At 41.5% G+C, this 22,164-nt stretch overlaps 2 pseudogenes; one reads left to right on the top strand and one right to left on the bottom strand.

Moving 5' to 3' along the window:
- The first annotated feature begins 7,531 nt into the window (after positions 1–7,531).
- On the top strand, positions 7,532–8,411 carry LOC148918019 (DNA repair protein XRCC3 homolog pseudogene; annotated as a pseudogene).
- A 270-nt stretch (positions 8,412–8,681) lies between these two features.
- On the bottom strand, positions 8,682–11,141 carry LOC148918018 (uncharacterized; annotated as a pseudogene).
- Between the last annotated feature and the right edge of the window lie 11,023 nt (positions 11,142–22,164).

Here is a 22,164-nt window from a genome sequence, read left to right as displayed (position 1 = left end):
CTTATCCTTTTTTAATTACTTTAATTAGTAATTATGTTTTAATTATTATTTCTTTGTTGAATATTTAAATATGCTACTTATTTCATAAATTGCTCAATAAATAGTAATTAATTATTTTGTGCAATTTTCAAACCTAATTTCATTCAAATTTAAATTGAAAGGATATGTCAAAAAGGGAAAAAATTAATTGTTTATTCTCGTTTGGGTGTCTTAATTAAATTTCTCCAAAGCCCAAGAGCCCCAATGCCCAAGTCTTTGATTAATGTAATTATTATTAATCGCGGGCTTCTATAGTGAGTGGAAAGTTATAAGGGTGTTTTTGAGGGGTATGTAAGAGCCGTTGGATTTCATCCAACGGTGAATTTTTAAAAGAGGGTGCATGTAGAACCAGGTTGAAATCGACCGTTGAAAACCCAACTTCAGTTGAAGATTTTTCCTTCTCTGTGAAAAACTGAAGAACACAATCCTCGCTTTTTGAATGTAATGCAAACCCACAATTAGAAAGATCTAAAGCTCCCAAACCCTATAGTCGCTCCATTGTCATCAGCTCCTTGGGAGGCTTGCGATCTACGGTATCCTCCGTATGACGATTAATGGCTCTTACCTAACTATTGCCCTGTTTTGATTCTATGGCTCAAGTGAAAACTCCTTCTCTTTTTCGTTCAGCAGATGAGATTCCAGATGAAAGCAAAGTAGCATATCTCTTTCAATAGCTAGACGTCGTAGCAGCAGTTGTTCCTCGATTTTGGTAGAGATGGAGTCTCCACTACCAAAGAATCTTTTCTAATGTCCACCACATTCTCTCAAGCTGACTGATTTCGGAGCTCCCGATTGACTTTGAGAGGTAAGTTCACACTTGCTGGATTGATTTTGTTGGGTTTGGTTTGTTTTTTGTGAGAGTGGGAAATTCGTCATTTGTGGCATCAATAATGCGTCATTTGTGGAATCAATAATGCGTCATTTCTGTTGTCAATAATGCGTCATTTCATTATGAATATTCAATATACTTAGTTGATTGTTTTTGGGGGGTGGGAGTGGAAAATTATGAAATGTAGGTAAAAGATCCTAAACTTAGACTTAATGGCATTATGAGTAAGCATTTGGAGAGGATATTGGGTGAAGTTCTGTAATTGTTGGTTTGAATTACATTTGTGTTCTTAGTTGAACATGTTGGTTCTAATGTTATTTTTTCCAGATTATTTCACAAGAGATGACGTAACTATTATTAAATTTTGCTTGCGTTTTGTGTAATCGAAATCCAACAAGCTAGGCTATGTGTGTTTTGTGTCAATTTGGGCAATGTTTTATGTAAGTGGAATGCATTGATATGTTGTGATGAAGTAATGATTGATTAATGAATTAATATTTGCTATGCAGTAATATAGAAGTAGATAAATAATATACGTGGATAAAATGTCTGGGGGCTCAGAGAGTGATGACTATGTAACAGCTAATGGGAGGGTTTACATTCCTGAAGTAAGAAATGAGGAAACACCAGCAGTTGGGATGAAGTTCGACTCGCTTGACATCGTTTATAATTTCTATAATAGATATGCATTCTTGGCTGGCTTTAGTATTCGACTTCATTCCAACTTTTGGGGGAAAAATAAGAAAGAGATTCTGAGGAAAGAATTTGTATTTGCAAACAAGGTGCATACAGAAAGATGAAACTCGGGAGAGAAAAAGACAGCGGGAAATAAGTAGATGCAATTGCAAAGCTAAGATTGTGGTTATGAAGACAAATGGGAGCAAGAAGTATATCATCTCTCTTTTTGCAGAGGGACATAATCATAAGATGACACCCTCAGAAAGAATGCATTTATTGAGATCACACCGTCGTATTTCAGATTCTACAAAAGTACTCACAAAACAGTTGGGTTCGGTTAATATTCCCATTAATCAGAAGGTAAGTATTTTCGAGGTGCAATCTAGAAGAATGGATAAAATCGGTTTTATCAAAAAAGATATCTACAATCTTGAATGTAGTGTGAATGGAAAGCTAAGGAACCACGATGTTGAACTAGTGACCGAGTATTTTATGGTTGAATAGAAAAAAAATGAGGATTTTTATTTCAAGATTAAGGGAGATGGCGATAACAGGTTTAGTCGCTGTTTTTGGGCAGATGCAATTTTTAGACGGGTGTATGGGTTTTATGGAGATGTTGTTGTATTCGATACCACATTCAACAAGAATCGATACGACTTGACATTTGCACCAATGTTGGGAGTTAATAACCATGGTCATACAATTGTCTTAGCATGCGCATTTTTGAGCAAGGAAACGACTGAGTCATTTATTTGGATGTTTGTTAAGAAAGCCATGCCAGGTGGCGAACCTAAAACAATCATTATAGATCAAGATGCGGCAATGACCAGAGCGATTTCAATAGCCTTCCCGACTACATTTCATCGACTTTGCATATGGCACATCACATCAAAGTTCTCTGTTAAGTTACCACATTATGTTTATAAGGAGTATTGGCGTGAATTTCAGAAAGCCATATGGGATACTGACAATAAGAATGAGTTTGATGCAAAATGGAATATTGTGGTTACAGAGGCTGGTTTGACTGACCATCCATGGCTAAGTTCAATGTTTGATTTAAGGGAATCTTGGGTTCCACCTCATACGACACTTTTTGCATGGAATGTCAAGCAGCCAAAGAGCGGAAGGTTCTCGTGGTTTCTTCAAGCAATACATATCAAGGAGAAATTCGTTGATGGATTTCATAATACAATTTGAGAGGGCACTTTCTCATCAACGTCAAAAAGAGTTAGTTGCTGATCACGTAGATGCATTTGAAGTGGCTCAATGTATTCTACCGATGTCAATGAACAAACAAATGGCTACCTTGTACACAAGGACAATGTTTCAAAAGTTTGAGCAAGAACTAATACAAAGTACAGCATGTTCCCTAGAGCTCAAAACAGAGGATGCTTCTAAAGTTGTCTTTAATGTGAGCGAAAGGAAAAATTGGGAAACAAGAGTCGCAGAAGTCGTATATGTCAAGGATTCTGACCATGCATGGTGTAGCTGCAAAATATTTGAATTTGTTGAAATTATTTGCAAGCACATCCTAGCATTGTTCAGAAGGGACCAGGTTGAATATATGCCCAATAAATATATTTTGAAGAGATGGAAGAAAACTGCAAAATTTGGATTGGTGTCAAATGCAAATGGCAATGAAATTAAAGACTCTACAGATCCTGGTCTTTTAATAAAGCGGAGTACAATGTCCTGACTTGCTTCAGATGTGGTTGAGGATGCATTAATGTGTGAAGAAGGATGTGAGCTACTGTCAGAGACTTTAAAAAGTTTGCGGGTGAAGTTGAAGTTGTTGAAGGATGGACCAAGTAATAACGAAGTTGGAGGGTCTAGCTCTCAAACACAATATATGAAAGACCCGAAGAGAGTAAGGTGCAATGGAAGGTCGAAACGAGTAACGGGAGCAAAGGAAAAGGCAATGAAGCCAAGGATTAGATACTGTCGGGAGTGTGGACACATTAGTCATGATAGAAGACAATGCCCAAGAAATTTGAACACATCGTAAGATGTTAACACTATTTATAATAACACCTAAAATTTGAATAGGTAAATTGTTTATGTGCTTGTGTTTGATGTTTATGCAGGACATCACCGTCGAACAATGACGAATCAACTCTAATAGATGTTAGTGACCCTTTATTCGACGAATTTGACAGGATGCACTGACCAACTAAATGATTTATGTTTCTATTATACGAAGCCCGATTGTTATGAAGACTAATGATCAGGTGAAGTTTTCTAGATGCAATTTTATTTTATTTTATATTTTTTTTGTTCATGTGCACCGATGAGCTCTTACTATGTCCACTGATAATTGAAATGAAAATTTGCTTCGTTTCATTCTTGCATGAAATTTGGACACAAGTTAATTTTACGTCTTCTCCTTATTTAGAAATTTTCATAGACGAACAAATGATTAGAAAGCAGCGTGTAAAAAAGTACATTGCAACTAATCACATTTCGAACAGTTGGAGAATATTAAAGGGTACACTAACATTTGAACTACTCATAATTCCACACACAAAAGAAAATTTTATTGCAAAGCATTTTATGTTCTCCCTCTTAGCAATACCACGATCTCCCCCAACCAACTGAATAACGGTAGCCACATCACTCGGTCGTATTGGTCAATTTCTTCTTAGCAGGTCTCACGTGCTTATAGTCACTCATGTCCCCAGTGATATAGACGAAATAAATATTCAGCAATATTTGAAATTTTATTATATATAAATAAACCATAAACCATTCACTAAACAATGTATAGCACATGGTATGTTACTTATGACTCACTTGTCAGTTTTTTGAGAAAAAGTACGCCAATTCATTAATGTGAACGGACATGATAATGGGGCTTCACTGATTCCCAACGTGCTGTGATATTGACGACTTATTGAATAATATTTCGATATTTGCAAAATATAATGTCAGACAGAAGGAACACATGATGACTTGCAATACATAGTCCCAATAATTATATATGAAGCAAATGAAACTGATATTCGTGTTATTTTAAATTAGATAATGACATTAAGGGAATATACTTCTAATCTGTGCAATACCACGATTACCCCTAACCAACTGAATAGTGGTAGCCGCAATCACTTAGTCGTATCGGTTGGCTTCTTCCGAGCAGCTTTGACGTGCTTATGCTCACTCATGTCACCACCATCGTCTAGTATCTCTCTCACAGCATCAGGGGACACATAGTCCCAATTATAACTTGTATGAGTAGTTGCCGCAAATGCTCAGAATTTTTCGAATCCTTCGTTGAGTACGACTCATTACCTTTCCACTTAAGAAGTTGGCTAAGTTGCAATTATTTATAGGAAGGTTGAGTTATATGTAGGAATTGATATGAAGTATATTGGGTATTTAGGTGGTACATTCAATTGATGAGATTGCAAACTAGACCATTAACTCGTTGGCTGTAATTTACAGCAGTAGAGCATTACATTAACAACAATAAAATGGGCTGACAAACGGAAAAAAGCAAACCTTAATGGGAAATTGGAAATTGTGGATTTGAACCCAAACTAGGACTATGTAACTAAGCATTTATTGCGAATTTCAGAAAAGAAAATTGGAACATAGCAAAATAGCAAATTAGCAAAAGTGCAAACTTGGAAAATGGGAAATAAGGAAACTTGGAAAATTGGAAAATTGGAAATAGAACAAAAGGAAAATTGGAAATTTGAAAATTTGGAAATTTGGAAAATTGGAAAATTGGAAAATCGGAAATACGAAAATACGAAAAAATGGAAGCTTGGAAATTTGGAAAAGTGGAAATAGGAAAAAAGGAAAATTGGAAACAGGAAACTAGGAAATAGGATAAAAGGACACTTGGAAATTTGGAAAAAGCCAAAAAGGACACTTCGAAAATTGGGTAATTGGAAAATAAAGACCCTTGGAAAATTGGAAAATTAGAAATTGAACAAAAGGAAACTTGGAAAATAGGAAAAAGGAAAAAAAAAAAAGGAAACTCTGAAAACATGAAAATTGGAAAAAAGGAAAATTGGAAAATTCGAAATAGGAAATAGGAAAAAAGGACACTTGGAAAATAGGCAAATTAGCAAATTGGATAATTGAAAATTGGATAATTAGAAAATTGGACTATTGGATAACTGGATAATTGGAAATTAGGAAATAAGGCAACTTCGAAAATAGCAAAATTGGAAATAGAACAAAAGGAAAGTTAGCACATTGGAAAATTGGAAATGGGAAAAAAAGGAAACTTAGAAAATAGGGCAATTGGAAAAAAGAAAATTGGATAATTGGACAAAAACTGAAAATTGGATAAATGGAAATAGGAAACAGGGACACGTGGAAAATAGGCAAATTGGAAACGAATTGAAATTGTGGAAATGGAAAATAAAACAATTACCATATTGGAAAATTTTAATTACTTTCTCAATTAGGCAAAGTAGGCAACTTTTTTTAATTACATAATGGGAAAATTGGAACATTGAAAAATTGGAAAATTGGAAATAGTATAAAAGGAAACTTGGGAAATTGCAAAATACGAAAATAGGAAATAGGAAAAATAGGCAAAAATAATGAAAAATTGGATGACACATGGAAAATAGGAAAATATGAAAAATGAAAAAATGGAAATGAATTGAGATTGCTGAAATGAGAAATAAGACAATAACCATATTGGTCAATTTGAATGAGTTGGTCAATTAGGCAAATAGGCAAATCCCTTATTTGAATTACATAATGGGAAAATTACCAAGTTCGGAACATCCAAAATAGAAATATATTACAAAAAGGCATACAGATCAACTGGGTAATAACTCCCGCCCAATACTATCCCGCCTAAGACTCCCGCCAATCCCTCCCGCCAATTACTCCCTAATCCCTCCCGCCAATAACTCTATATTAATCAACCCAGCTGTTTGAAATGAAAACTTCCATCACATTAACTGCAGCATTACCGTCCCCACTGATTTCACTCCCATCGCATTTAGACCCCTTTATTTCCAATTAAGTCGTACACCATACAAAATATCAAGACCATGGACCATAACCTTACACCAAACCCAACGCTTTCAATTGAAGGAGGGAAGAAACAGAAGGCAAGTCATCCAATTCACTCACTGCAGACTTGGTCCATGGCATGCAACAATGTCGAGGCAATACCATGTTTTGGAAAAATCTCCATGCAGACATAGTTTCAAAAATTGTGGAGGGCCAAGCTAGATGGGGTGTCATAAAAAACCGCACAATTCGCTCTCGTTATCATGCCCGCATGCATCTCCTACATATAAAGGCAATAAAAGGAAAATTTAAAATTGCTCCTGCCACTGCAATTATGGTATTCAAGGAATCAGAAGAAATGGCCAAGTTGAAGCAACAAGAAGTGGAAAGTGGATTCGAACTATTTTGTAAGTTTGCAAAAATAGTGGATCTGACAGGAAACTGGGCCAACATCACTGTGGCCGGGTCATGAATTTCATGGGTCGTGGTCGCCGCACTTGAAGAGTATGCAACTTTGAATTTGTCAATAGCAAGGAAATGGAACTATGAGGTCGCCTCTTTTTGTATTATGTAACGATGGGGTGGCCTGTTGTTGTATTATGTAAGTTTGGAAATAGGATTTTATGGAATGATGATGCCTCTTTTTGTATTTGTGCGTATACAGTTTATCGGTGTCCAGTTGAGTGGCGATATAGCAGCAATAACTATGCAATAAACATGCATATAATGGCAATATTATGTCAATAAGAGTACAATAGAGTAGTGATAGGGTTACAATATGATCATATTACAGTACGTACTGCATCAGAATGTTTTTAAAATTATTTGGTCCAAAAAAATACAAAAATACAAAAATACAAAAAAAAAAAAGTAATTACAACCTGGAAAAAGGATGAATTATACATCCCTTAAAAGACATATGGCCTACATTACAGACCTTCAAAATGAACTCTATATATATAATGCATGCCTTGTAGCACCATCACATCCCCCCTATATTACAGAAACATGACACCCCAAAACCTCATGCTCCTTCCTCTTTCAACCCCTAAATTATCCATTGGATGCCCAATACTAGATGACTGCTTGGGAGGTGGGATACCCTGCAACTCCATAACAGAATTGGTAGGGGATAGTGGTTCCCGAAAGAGCGCAACTTCGTCTCCAATTTACGCTACGAGCTCAGCTCCCACACTCACATGGCGGACTAGGGGGCTCCTCCGTCTACATATTCACAGAATTCAGCTTCTCATTTCGTCGATTGCAACAACTAGGCAACCTTTATCATGCATCGTACCCCAACTTAATAAGGTTGGAGCCATTGGAGGACATATATGTTCGTGGTGTTCATGATGCTCAACAACTTATCCATGTCCTTGGAGACCTAGAAGCATTTATTGCCATTGATCACACCCGCCTACTAGTGAAACACATTGTCATTGACTCCATTGCTGCATTGTTCCGATCACAGTATCAGACAACCCCGAATTTCAAACGGCAGTCTGAAATGTTCTTCAACATATCTGGGACATTGAAGGGTTTAGCAAATAAGTTTGGGTTGGCGGTGGTTGTCACCAACCAAGTGGTGGATTTTATTGGGCCACGTGATGGAGTGAATGGGGTGAGGTTGGGAAACTTAGAGTCCCTGGACACATCAAGTAGACAAGTGAATCCAGCTTTGGGAGTGGCTTGGGCACATTGCATAAATTCAAGAGTGTTCTTGGCAAGACATGAGCAATCTATTGGGGTTAACATTCATAATGCTCCTTCAACAACGATATGTAGTCAAACACATAGGACATTTCACGTTGTATTTGCCCCACATCTGGCTTATGCATCGGCCGAATTTGTAATCACAAAAGAAGGTATAATCGGAGCATCACGGTAACTGTGTAATAAAGGAATTCTAAGAACTTTAATGTTTTGGATCCATTTGGAATTACATTCCAAGCCTTTTAATTTCGCACTCAAATTATAATAGCAATCTGGAAGTAATACCAGTGCAATATAATGGCAATCTGGGCCTGTCTGACATCTTTGTAGCAATGCAACCCAAATTATGCAAATGTAAAAGAATTCCCATTCAACATAACACGAAACCCACCACAAATAAAAGTAAAGTTTACATGACCTACCAAAGCAACAGAAATCATATTGTCTAAGATACATTGCGCAATGGAATAGTGTTTTTACAGGTGCTTTTATTGTGGCCTGCGGAACCACACCTTGAGCACTTTCTTCTAATGGTGCCCTCTCCTTGCGAGGGAATTCTTATCTTCTTTTGTTTGCCTGGAATGACCCTTGCAATGGGAGGCAGCACAACTCGACTTCGAACATCTTCAGGAATATCCCACATACCGTGAGGCTGTATCGGGTAGATGCTATCCGAATAAGCATCCATGTAGGTTTTCCGAGTGTAATACAGAGAAGCCTTTGAGTATACATTTACTTTCAAGAAGCAGCAAACTGCAACTACATGCTTGCAAGGTAGCTGCTGAAGCTGAAACTTTCTACAACTGCAAGTGTTGTTCGTCAAATCTACGAGGCCATCCATATCACCGTCCAAAACATTAAACTGTGCATTATTTACTTTAACCACATTCATCCTTGCAGCATCCTCCAACCTGTTCCTCAACTTCTTTTCTCCAAAATTGGGGCACAATGTTGTTGTGCACTTCAAAGCCAACTCACGACGTTATGTGAACCATTTCACAAGGAGATTCATAATTTCCCTTATCAAATGAACCACTGGCAGCGTCCTTGCAAACCTAAGGACTGAGTTGATTGACTCCACAATATTTGTTGTCATTACATTGTAGCGGCGTCCATCCATGTGAGCTCTAGACCACTTATGTAACCCTGCCTCTTCAAGATATTGAGCAACATGTTCCTTTCGCTTGATCTTGCGAAAATGACAATCAAATTCAGCAATGGAATAAGATTTCGCAGCCTGCTCAAAGTGCATAAGTATTGGATCACGCTTTTTCAACTTGCAAGTGCATTTCATGTTCCCCTTCATATGATAAAAGCATATGCCATGTTGCGCAGTTGGAAAAACTTTGTTCCACACATTCTGTATGCTAACATTTCGATTAGAAATAATAACAAGATTGGGACACTCACCAATGGCTTCATGAAGTTTAGTGAAAAACCAATGCCATGATGCATCTGTCTCCAAATCCCCGATCCCAAAAGCAAGAGGATATATATTTGATTACCATCGAATGCATTTGCTACAAACATAACACCCTTGTACTTGGATTTTAAATGAGTGGCATCCACAGCTATCACTGGGCGCATGGAAGAACAAAACCCTCTAATACATGCACCAACCGCCATAAATAAATACACAAAGTGATTGTTCAGTTTGGATGTGTGTTTTTGTGCCGGGATTCATACGCTCCAATTCATAGCAATAAGCTGGAAGAATATAATATGCCTCCTCCGCTGATCCTCTAATGCACAATAGAGCTAACTCCCTTGCTTTCCAAGCTTTCGAATAATGGATTCTTAAACCAAAGTTGTGTTTCACATCTCTCATAATGTCACTTGGTGTGTATATTGTCCGAGAATCCTTCAACTTCCTTTTACATGAAGTGGCTACAAGTGCTGCGGTTGCTTGACGATGGTTGTCACTTATGAACTTCAAATCACATTCATGGACAGTTGTACACCTCACAATCATGAAGCTGTATTCTCCAAATCTCGATGCTCGGACCTGCCATGGGCATGGATGTTGACAACAAACCACAAGCAACCTCTTTGTGCAGGAGAATTGCACCTTAAATTCAAAGTGGCCTCTTATTGCCATCAACTGTAACTCCGTCAACAATGCTTTCTTACTAGAGAAAATTTGCCCAACTGTAATTTTCGGATTCCAATCACTTCGCGAACACCCACTATCCAAATATGCTTCTCCATCATTTACACCGGCTTCATTGTACCGGTTCTATTCACCTATTTGATTCCAATAATGTTCACGAATGAGTTCAGATTCTCCTCCTAAACGCATTATTAGCAGTTGGGCAGATGTGTTCAAGCAGCCCAAAATAGGAGGGGCATAGTACACTGACACTTCATTTCTTTCAGTACCATTATCACCACCATACATGTCCTCCACCTCGCTAAAATCAATCATATCCATAAAATCTGTCCCTACTTCACCTCCCACATCAGTGCCATTTGTATTATTCCAACTTACTTCATTGCTTTCAACAATGGCAATTGAAGAACGACCCATCCGACTACTATTTGTCGTGATATGCATACTATCAACTACATCATTTGTGAGTCCTTTATCTTCTATAATCACAAGTAAGGGAGCTAGTTTTGAAGGTGTTACCTCATAATTGTACTTCATAAAAAAATTGACATCATCATCATCCTCAATCTTTATGTGCTTCCACTCATTCGAGGCCACCAAAACTGAGAATTTTAAGCAAACCTTGTCTTCCCTGCTGTTTGTATTACCAATCTGATGCACACGGTCCAACAGTTCAGCAAATTTGATGGTCCGTGGAACTATTAAGCCTTTTGAGTCACCCCTTTCGTATTTGCACATCTTCTTCGAGGTGACCCATTTTCCATGGTAGCACACGAGAATAACAATTGTCTCCATTTCTGACCATGACAAAACAACAGTTCATTAACACAATATAACCACAATAACCATACAATACATTAGCAATATAACAACAATATAATGGCAATATAACAGTAACATAACAACAATACGACAGTAAAATAAGAGGAACACTGGTGTAACACATCAGAATCACACTATACAGATCTACTACATCAAATGGAAAATCCCAAGTTTCAAGATTCACATATCCAGACCAATCTAAGTGCAATTGGTACAAACCCAGATGAATGAGCATGGATATTCAACAAAACCTAACCCAAAGCAATTAAAGCCAAAACAAATTTAACACAAACCCAAACAATCAAAATGTAACCCATTTCACATATTCCCACTGATATTAAGAAAATAACCATCAACACTATCTTTTCGAGGTCAGCAATCCACTAGAGCTTCACGGTTGCAAGCGACTATTCATAAGACATACCTAAAGGGAGGGGTTCGCGATTCCAAATAGAGAGCAAGACCGAATATGGGGAGAAAGAGACATAACGAAGCTAGAGAGAAAAAGCGCGGTATGAGAAAGAGAGCAAAGACAGAGAGAGAGTTGTGCTCTGAGAGAGAGCCAAGAGAGACACAGTGCGATAGACATATACCAAAGAGAAGAGAGCTGTGCGAGAGAGAGAGAGAGAGAGCTGAGTGAGCTAAGAGAAACCAAAATTTATGAACTTGTGATAAATCAGCAATAAGTGGACAATAATTTTATATTTATAGGTTATAGTTGTACAAAAATTGGGAAGGGGTGGTATTTTTAGTTAATATTAGCAAATGGGTGGCAGTGGAGGTCATTTCCCTTTTTTATATGTAATTAAGTAATATCTTATCCTTTTTTAATTACTTTAATATAGGAGGCTTGTCGAACAGGGTGTGCACATGTGCCATGACAAAAGCATCAAAGTAAAATTAACCAATGAAAACACTTAAAAATAAAAATAAAAATATTTTTAAAAAAACCTAAGTGTGCCCTCTCTGTGACTTGAACCATGTACCCTGAAGTTAATAATTAAAACAAAAACTAGCCCATCTAATATGAAACATTTCAATATTGTTGCTCATTATATGCACTTGAACACCACTCTCCATTCTATATTGCTACTATAATACAGCTTTTTGACCCATAAAAAATGAGTCCGCCCATCACTTACTGTCTCCTATGTTCAAAATTGAAGTTTTGTTTGCATGACATTAAGAAAATGTAAGGAAAATATGTATGTGCTGTTACATTTGGAAGATGTAATCCAGTTTTACAGCAGAAAACAACGTTTTGTTGGGGGTCTAGAGAACTCAAGCCGCTTCTAGATTTGCCTCAAACGGACACCCGAGCGCAAAGTTATGACCTTTCAAAGTTTGAACTCATTTTAACAGCAACTTTAGGGAGCCAGTTCATCTACCAACCTGTCCTCAAAAATAATTTTTCTCCTTCCCAATGTATAGATCATGAAAAAATGTGTCCAAATGGTGCTCGCATTCGCAAAATGGTTAATTTAGCTCCAAGTTATGGCCTTCCAAGTGCTCAACGCACATTTCAGATAGCTTTCTGTAGCACACAAAATGAAGCAATTCCTAACTGTTGCGTTTACAAATCATTTATATAAAAAAATCATTCGGGCAAAAAAAAAATTTCTCTTGTTCTTCTTGCTCTAATTTAGGCTCCACTTCGGCTTCAGCCTCTTGCTTCTCTTCAAGAGGAGCTTCGTCTACCGGTTTCTTGTCCTCTAGGGCTTCGATCACCATGTGTACGGAGCAATCAAGTATAGATCGAGAATCAGCAAAATTGGCTTGAGAGAATGGACTCCTGGGTTCGAATCCCCCCAAACCCCAAAAAAAAATTGCCTATAGCATACTTCGAAGAGTACAGCCGATCGGCTATACTTTTTTGAAAAATTTATAGAGTACAGCCGGTTGGCTATACTGTTTTAAAAAAAAAATTATAAGGTACAGCCAGGCGGCTATACTCTTTATGTATAATATTTAAATATTTAAAAAGTATAGCAGCACGGCTATACTATTTAAAAGTAATCTCTCTCTCTCTCTCTCTCTCTCTCTCTCTTGTTGAATAATACACAAGTCCCACATCGGAAATTTAACAAAATAAAAAGTCTCATATAATAAATGGTTCCACTCCTAACAACATCGAGGCCTTTTGTATAAAACCTCACACCTGCTAAACAGGTGGTTAAGTTGAGAACAATATCGATGTTGCTAGTGGTGGGCCAAGGGTCCGTCCCTTTGAAATCTTAACATCTCTTTCTATCTCTGTGTATAAACTGATGACCAGTAAGTTTACTATTACTTCCCCACCAGTTGAACGTTGCTATGTTTGTATTTATCTATTGTAGCTTCTTGGAAGGAGCGGTGGATTTCAAGTAGCATCACCCATTATAGAAACAAATTCTTTTAATATCTCAAATAAGCACTGTTACATGGGTTTTATACAGTTTGTTAGTGGTGTAGGAGTTACAAAATGTTTACAGCATAATTGTAACAGACAATTATGCAATTATAGGCATTAACAACTATAACGGAAAACTGCATTGATTGGCCTTTACTGTCAAGAATGTTGGGGCTGCCTAATACTCCCCCGCAAACTTGGCGGCAGAGGAGAGACAAGTTTGGATACCAAGTGGGCAAAGCGATCCGTGGGAAGACCTTTGGTAAAGACATCGATGAGTTGATCAGCAGAGGGGATGAATGAATGCGTTTTACAGCCTCTATGTGAAGATCGGTAGGGAGCCCATGGGGACACTGGTGAACCGCATATGCAATGTCAGGGCAAGTGAGAGTCAAGTATTGAAGAGTGCCAACCAGTTGCCGATAGATGGAGGGATCAAAGAGATGAAGACCAGTGGTATGTGATAGAGAGCCTTTGGAGGCTACATTCTAAGAGGTTAAGGCATTTGAGTAAATCAAGCGTGTATTTGTTTTGGGTGAGATGAACACAATTAGACGAATAAGTCACCTCCATGCCAAGAAAATAGTTAAGTTGCCCAAGATCTGTGAGGGGGCTGCTGCATATAGACTGCTTTAGAAAGTGTGCCATGAAGAAACACATTTTTGATGTCTAACTTGCGAAGAGGCCAACTAGAGGAGATTGCAATACTGAGGACAGTGCGAATGGTGGTGGGTTTCACAACAAGGTTGTAGGTGTCAAAATAATCAATTCCGGTTTGTTGATGATAACCCTTGGCCACCAAACACGCCTTGTAACGTTCAATGCTACCATAAAAAAGACGTTGGATTTTGAAAACCCACTTGTAACCAACAACATGAACAGATGGAGGCAATGGAACCAAGGACCAAGTACCCTGCTTAAGGAGGGCATTAAACTCATTATGCATAGCCTATCGCCAATGAGAAAATTGAGAAGCATGAAAGTAGCATGTAGGCTCAAGATCAGAATCAACCAAAGAAATATATGTAGAAGGAATGAGGTAGCAAACCGAGAAATTGGAGTGGAATTTGGGTTTGAAGATGCCGGATTTGGACCGTGTGTGGATGGGTGAGTCGTGGGCTATATGGGAGGAGGCTGGGTGTCGGCGGCCGGTGCTAGGGCCAGAGTAGGGGCTGGTTGTTGTGGTTGAACGGGAAGTGGTTGTTGGGTGGCAGCTGGAGCTAGTGCCATCTCACCCAAAATAGGCTCTGAGGCCGGTGCTGGTGCTAGTGCTAGAGCTTGGGAGAATTGGGGAGGCGATGGAATGTTGTCGGCTTGGAGCGAATGGAGGGGCATGAGACGACGAGGTGAGGATGGCAACAGTAGCTGGAGACTCCACATGGGCATGATCAATAAGAGGAGAATTAGGTTCCATATGGGGCATGGGCCCAGTGTCTAGATGAGAGGTAGGAGGCCCATTGAGCAAATCTGAACTTGTAAGAACTAGGAACACAAACAAATCAGAGGCAGGGGTTGTGGTGAGTGCAGGGGCAAAGTAGAGAAATTCATGCTCGTGAAAGACAACATGTCGAGAGGTATAGACACGCCCAGTGGAAGGGTGATAGCAATGATATCCATGATAATTAGCATTGTAGCCAAGAAAAACACAGGCAAGCGAACATGGTTGTAACTTGTTAGAAACATAAGCACCAAGATAAGGATAACATGTACACCCAAATATGCGAATAAGAGAATAATCTGGGTATGTACGAAACAACCACCAATAAGGTGTTTCCCATTTGAGAAGTGGGGTAGGATGACGATTGATTAAGTAGACAGCGGTGCAAAAAGCTTCAACCCAGAAGGAGTGAGGAAGATGGGCAGAAGGAGCAAAGTACGCCCCATGTCAGCAATATGGCAATGTTTGCGCTCTGCTAGGCCATTTTGTTAGGGGGTATGTGGATAGGAAAAGTGGTGAATGATGCTTTTGAAAGCACAAAATTGTTTAAAAAAGCCATTATCAAATTCTTTGCCCCCATCACTTTGAAATTTTTTAAGGGTAACGAAAATGAGTTTCAACATAGGACACAAAAGTAGAAAAATGATGAAACACTTCCGATTTAAGTTCATGGGAAAAATCCACGAGAAATGAGTAAAATCATCAGTAAAAAGAACATAATAATGGAAACCTGAAATGGAAACAACAGGAGACATCCAAACATCATAATGTATTAAGTGAAAGGGTTCACAAGAATAATGTTCATGAGACGAAAAGGAGAGACGAACTGATTTTGCTAAGGCACAATGGCTATAAGAATTATGAGATAATTTAAAATGAGAACCTAACGAGGACTTAGATACCAAATTGTCACATCCCGGGATCGACTCCGCCGTAGCACGATATTGTCCGCTTTGGGCCCCCTTCTTTGCCTTCACAGTTTGTTTCTGGGAACTCATGAGCAACTTCCCAGTGGGTCACTCATCCTGAGATTGCTCTAGCCCCAACTTACTTAACTTCGGAGTTCTCATGACTCTGAAGCGTGAGCTCCCAAAAGGCCTCGTGCTAAATGGAGGCTGGCATGTACATATAAGGCATATCACCCCTCTCCGTTGGTCAATGTGGGATGCCACAATCCACCCCGCTTAGGGGCTGTTGGCTGCGCAAATCTCACACCTGGTGCTCCGGGCCGAGGATGTGCGTTAACACGTGACGCGTCCTTCTTTTAGATGCGGTGTGGTCGTGCGCGGCGTGCGGCCACGGTCTACCGTCGTCGAGATAGTGATGAGGTTTGGGTCGAAGATGGTTTAAATGATGCGCTGTTTGAGTTCGACTCATGATCAAACGATTGTGGCCGAGAGAGGAACTAATCTCGGCCGTCAGGTTCACGGCCTGAGCTACAAGGCCGTTTAATGGTGGTGTTGGTGGCGGGTTTTAGGCGGTGCTCTGGCGCGTTGCTCAGAGTGACAGTCGTATGATATATGGGGTGAATGAGATGACAACAGAGATGGTGCTCCGGCGTCTTGAAAATCAAGGGTCGTATGATATATTGATGAATGGATTTTCCTTACAATCTACCATTACTCCTAGGAAAGCAAATAAAGGTATTGAAAGTGCATTACAGGAAAATATAATTTGCTCCGTGGAAGGCTTTTGGTTTGGTGTTTGGACCCTTTGAATGTGGTCTTGAGTTTAGTATTTATAGGGAGAGTCTTGGAGGACAATCGAGGCTGAAAAGATCTGCATGGTGGAGCCTGATCGGGGTAAGGGGGTAGTCAAATCGGCATTTGGGATCGTGAAGCATGGTGGTGTGACTCCCATGGATCCGAGTAAATCTCGGCCACCGCCCTGATCGTGGGTTCGCCCCTTGGCGGTGGTAATGCATTTAATGCCCTGTCTGGTGGTTGGTGATCTGACCTCAAGTTGTAAGCATACTTGTGAGAGTGCTTGTGCCTAACCACTCTGATCTCTATTACCAAATCCTGACTTCAGTCACTTCCCTTCTTCCCTCGTGCATTAAATGCTTCTTGCAACTAGTGGGCTTGCTGCGATAGTCAGAGGCATTACTTCATTAAATGGGGCGTGGGACCCTGAGGCCACGTGGCGATTTGACGCGATATCTTCGGCCATGTCTTTTCGCCTCGGCTTTGGCTCATAATACCGTGATCGCGAGGCCGACAAGATTCTGCCTTCGCAGCTTTTCTCTTGTTGTTAGGAGGGCGAAATGCCTAATGAAACATGAGCGTTTGGTTCATACGTAGGTGCTAGGGTCGAGAGGAGGTCCCTTCGGTCGGTTTATGACCGTGATTTATTAGGCACAAACATTGCCCCACGTCCTGGATTCTTGGTCGCGGCTGGCGGAGGCGAATGGATTCTAAGGGATGGACCCTTGCATTCCTCCCGAAGTGATTGTGGCTAGCGCCTTAAATGCCTCGTATTTATTGCGCAAGCACGTCGTAGGCCATCATTGCCCAGACTTGCGCGAGCCGTTGTTTCGTCTCGTTAAATGAAACGACGGCTTCGGGCTTTGACACGTCATCGAGTATGCGAACATCTGTCGACCGTTCGTTTCTCTCGAGAGCCATGCCCTTTCATTTCGAATTCTAGCGCCAATATAAAAGGCCTTGCCTTCTTCATTTTTCTTTATGCTTTCAGAATCCTCAAATGCCCAAACTCTGCCAAATCCTTCTCTCAATTCTTCAACCTTTTCGAACTTCACGTTGAACTCTTTGCCCCTTTTTCTGAGTGCTTGGTTCCCGCCATTCTAACTGCTCTAATGCCCCCGTTTCTCCAAAACCGAGGTTGAGCCAAATCCGATCTTGGCGTCGTGGCTTTGATCCAGATGGTTTTTCCTCTTCTGCTGGCCACCAAATATCCTTCGTCTTGGAAAGCCAACGTGTGCCAAGGCCATGAGGTGTGGAGATTCCCTCGGCCTGGGGGAGAATGACCTCCCTCCTTATGGGGCCGTGGAGCTGCAATGCGATTGATGAAGATGGGAGGGCCGGTATGATGATTCCAACAGCCACGCTTGTTTGGTCTAGTACCTTGGCGCACCCGTGTCCAAAGTGACACCCCTGCCCATGTCGAGTGGCGGCCTCGGCTTCAGCAGGCGTACCCATGTCGAGTGGCGCCGCCCATGTCCGGTGGCGGCTTGGCCTCAACACGGCGTACCTATGTCGAGTAGCGGCCTTGGCCATGGCGTGGCGATGAAGATGTGGCGGTGAAGACACCACTTAGGAAAGAATCGTCTGCTTGTTCTAGCGAGGGGATCAAAAAGCGGCCGTTCATAGATTTAGAATGTACTCTATTTTTCGTATATGTATGTTTATATGTTTCATTCGGCCATGACCGACCGTTCTTTTTGTAATCGTGACCCCTTTCTTTTAATCTAAATGAAGTATGACTCCCTTTTTCTTCTGACCGAATGTATGTTTTTTCTCTCTTTTTCTTTCATCTTTGTCGATTATAAACCTCATTACCCGTTCTGGGCCATCTCCCATAATGACGGGGTATATCTCTTCAAATACTTGGCGTTTATTGGCAAGTTGTGTCATTCTCCATCCCTATCTCTTAACTGAAATGCACCTCGGCCAAGAATTCGTTCGATAATAAACGGCCCTTCCCAGTTAGGTGAGAATTTGTAGAACCGAGTGCGTAGTCTGATAGAAAGCACGGCCGCCATACCAAGTCGCCTTGGCGAAAGTCTTTGCTTTACCTTCCTATTGTAGGCTCGCGCGATTTGCTTTGTGCCTGCATTAAGTTATAAGCATCGAGTCGGATTACTCCGAGTCTTCTAATTCTGAGCCATGGCCTGCACATAGTCCTTCTCTTCCTGCCTAGGTTGTTCGGTCTGCGGAGGCCGAGACCTTTAACTCCATCGGGACGATGGCGTCATAACCGTAGGTTAAGGCATAAGGGGATGTGCGATGGCGATCGTTTTGAGACTTGATAAGCCCAAAGGGCTTGAGTAAGTCGTGCCACGCCTAGGTTTTTCCTTAATCATTTTCTCGATGATACCCTTGATTACCTTATTGCTCGCTGACTGTCAGTTAGGTGTGGGTAGTATCTTTGTCAAGTGGACCAATTTGATCTATATTCTTTCGGCATACTCTCGAGTCTCGGCCGATGAGAAAATGGGCCGTTATCGGCCATGATGGTTTCGGGTATACCGAATCTGTGGACAATGTGATTTTCGAAGAATCGACCACCTGTGCTCTGAAATGAACCGATAAGACTCGCCTCGACCTATTTAGTGAAATAGTCGTTGCCACCAAAATTCAGCGTCTTTGGTTGGATGCGGTGGGTAGATTTTGCCGATAATATCCACACCCATCCTCTGAGCGGCCATGGTTTAGTGGTGGGTGGAGGCTTGGTGGCACCCTTTATGCAGGCCGTAGATTTGACACTTGATACACCCTTTCACATACTCTATGCGTTCTTTAAAATGGTCGACCAAGATAATAGCCGTGCCTCGGACCAACCATCTCATCTTGGCCTTGGTGGTGGCGCCGCAAATCCTTTGTGGGATTCGGTCATGATAACCTTAATATCTTTGGTGCTGGGGCATAGGAGCAATAAGCCGTCCGATCCTTTTCGATCTGACTTGTTCGGTAAATCAAATAACACCGAGCCCGAAGAGTAGTCCTCTCATGGTTGCCGGAAGGATCGCGCAGATATTTTATTATGGGTAACGCCATCGGCTTCGGCCGTCTTGACCTCGTCGGTAATTTCGGCCGATGATACTTGCGTCGTCATTCCTCGCTCGGCCAAAGCCGGCAGGGTACGTTTCTCAATTCTTATCACGCGATCGTGGTCGCTGTCGGAATATTCACACCTAACGCTACCTAGGCCATCTTGTTGGCCTCATAGTTTTCGGCACGCGGTACGTGAACGAAGGAGATCCTAGAAAACTCATCGGCCATATTGAGGGTCGTCACATAATACATGGTTAAATTCTCACTCGTGCACTGGTATTCCCAGGTCAGTTGGTTGATTACCAGTTGAGAATCACCATAGACCACGGGTCGCCTTCATTTCCTTTAGAATTTCAAGACCGATGATGAGCGCTTCATATTCGGCATGATTATTGGTGCATTTGAAATCAAGTTGGAACGCAAATTGCCACCTTTGTCCTTGGGGGACTCGATCACGACCCGACCGGATCGACCTTGCTGGAGCCATCGAGTACATAGTCGATGGTTTTTCTCCATGCGGGCCATGCCGATCTTGACCTCCAACTCTTCTTCCTGCCCCTGAGCCGGGTGGTGGGCCAAGAAATCGGCTAATGCCTGACCTTTGACCGACTTCTGAGCCACATATTGGAAGGTGAAGTCGGACAATGCCATCGTCCACTTCCCGATTCGGCCGCGTATGATCGGCCGAGTGAGCATGCATTTGATGAGGTCGGTCTTAGAGATGATCTGAATGACCGAAGAAAGCATATAATGGCGCAACTTGGTAGCCACGAAATAAAGTGCCAAGCATAATTTCTCGATCGGTGAATAGTTTAGCTCGGCCATGTTAAGGGTGCGGCTCAGATAGTGCACTGCTTGCTCTCGTTCAGACTCATTGTTTTGAGCCAGCAGATAGAGCCCTCTGAAGCCGAAATGTAAAGCCTCAAGGGTTTCCCTCTTTTTGGCGGCATAAGGACCGGTGGTTGAGATAAATATTTCTTGATGTCGTCGAGGGCCGCTTGATGTTCTGCCCCCCACACGAACCGTTTTGTGTCTTTCAATTTGAGCGAGGAGTCAACGGCCAAATTTTCCCTGCCAAATTGGATATGAACCGTCTCAAAAAGTTGACCTTACCGAGGAAAGGCTGGAGTTCCTTCTTGGTCCTCGACGGAGGCGCTACCATAATGGCCGTCGCTTTATTGTTATCTACCTCGATCCCTCGTTGGTGAACCAAGAAACGGAGAAAGTTTCCAGCGGTGGCCGAAAGCACATTTCTTAGGGTTCATCTTCAGGCTGTGTGTCCGCATTCGATTGAAAGCCTATCGGAGATGCTCCACGTGGTCGGCTTTGGATGGGATTTTACAACGACGTCGTCAATGTAGACCTCAATGGTTCGGTTAATTAGGTCGTGAAAATAAGGTTCATAGCTCGTTGGTACGTTGCGCCGGTGTTCTTCAGGCCGAACGGCATGACCACCCATTCATAAGTCCCGATTGCACCCAGACATCTGAACGCCATCTTGTGGACATTTTCCTCGGCTATGAAGATTTGGTTGTAACCAGCGTGGCCGTCCATGAAAGATAGGAGCTCGTGCTTCGCGGCTCCGTCCACCAGGAGGTCGAACATAGGCATGGGATACTCGTCCTTAGGGGTCGCGAGGTTTAGATTTCTGTAGTCGGTGCACTCTCAAAGCCCCCGTCTTTTTCAAAACTGGTACGATGTTAGCCAGCCATTCAACGTACCGAGCCGTGCAGATGAAGCCGGCTTTGAGGAGCCGTTCAATTTCCTCTTTGACCTTAAGCTATACGTCGGTCGAGAATCGTCTCGGCGACTGTTGGAAAGGCCTAAACCCTTCCCTAATCTTTAGTTCGTGCTCGACCAAACTTCTTGGCAATCCAGGCATCTCATGATAATCCCAAGCAAAACAATCCTTATATTCATGGAGCAGGCCGATAATCTCGGCTGCTAACTTAGGGTTCAAAAGCTGGCTTACAAAAAGAGGCCGTGGTTGGACTCAATCCCTACATTTATTTCTAATAATAAGTCCTGGACCTCGGGCGGTCATCCTCCATCTCGGCGGGTGCCGCTTCCAAGTTGTCAAAGGCTAAAGTGTCCGCCTTATCTGATTCGTGGAGGAATTCGATTAGGTTGATCGACGAGTTTGGCTGTAAGGATTCCTCCTCCCAATGTTCGATAGCCTTTCCAGAGGGTCGGTCACGGCCACGCTCCCTCTTCTTTAGTGGTTTTATCTGTCATCTAAAGGCTAGTGAGGTCGATCAATACTTGGCGCTGAATCTCGAACATTCTCGGCGCTTAACTCCGACTTTACGGGCGTTGTCACAGTCGGTCGGCCGCTTGCATCGTGGTCGGTGAGGACAACCCATCCAACGTCGTCGTCGTAAATCCGTGCTTGCGACATTGGTTTCGAAGGGTTTTTCGTCGGCGGGTGTATGGATA

This window comes from Prunus mume, linkage group LG4 (assembly GCF_029339155.1).
Source record: "Prunus mume cultivar Tortuosa linkage group LG4, ASM2933915v1, whole genome shotgun sequence".
Lineage (NCBI taxonomy): Eukaryota > Viridiplantae > Streptophyta > Magnoliopsida > Rosales > Rosaceae > Prunus > Prunus mume.
Note: the sequence above shows the minus strand (reverse complement) of the source record. Positions and strands in the feature narration are given on the sequence as shown.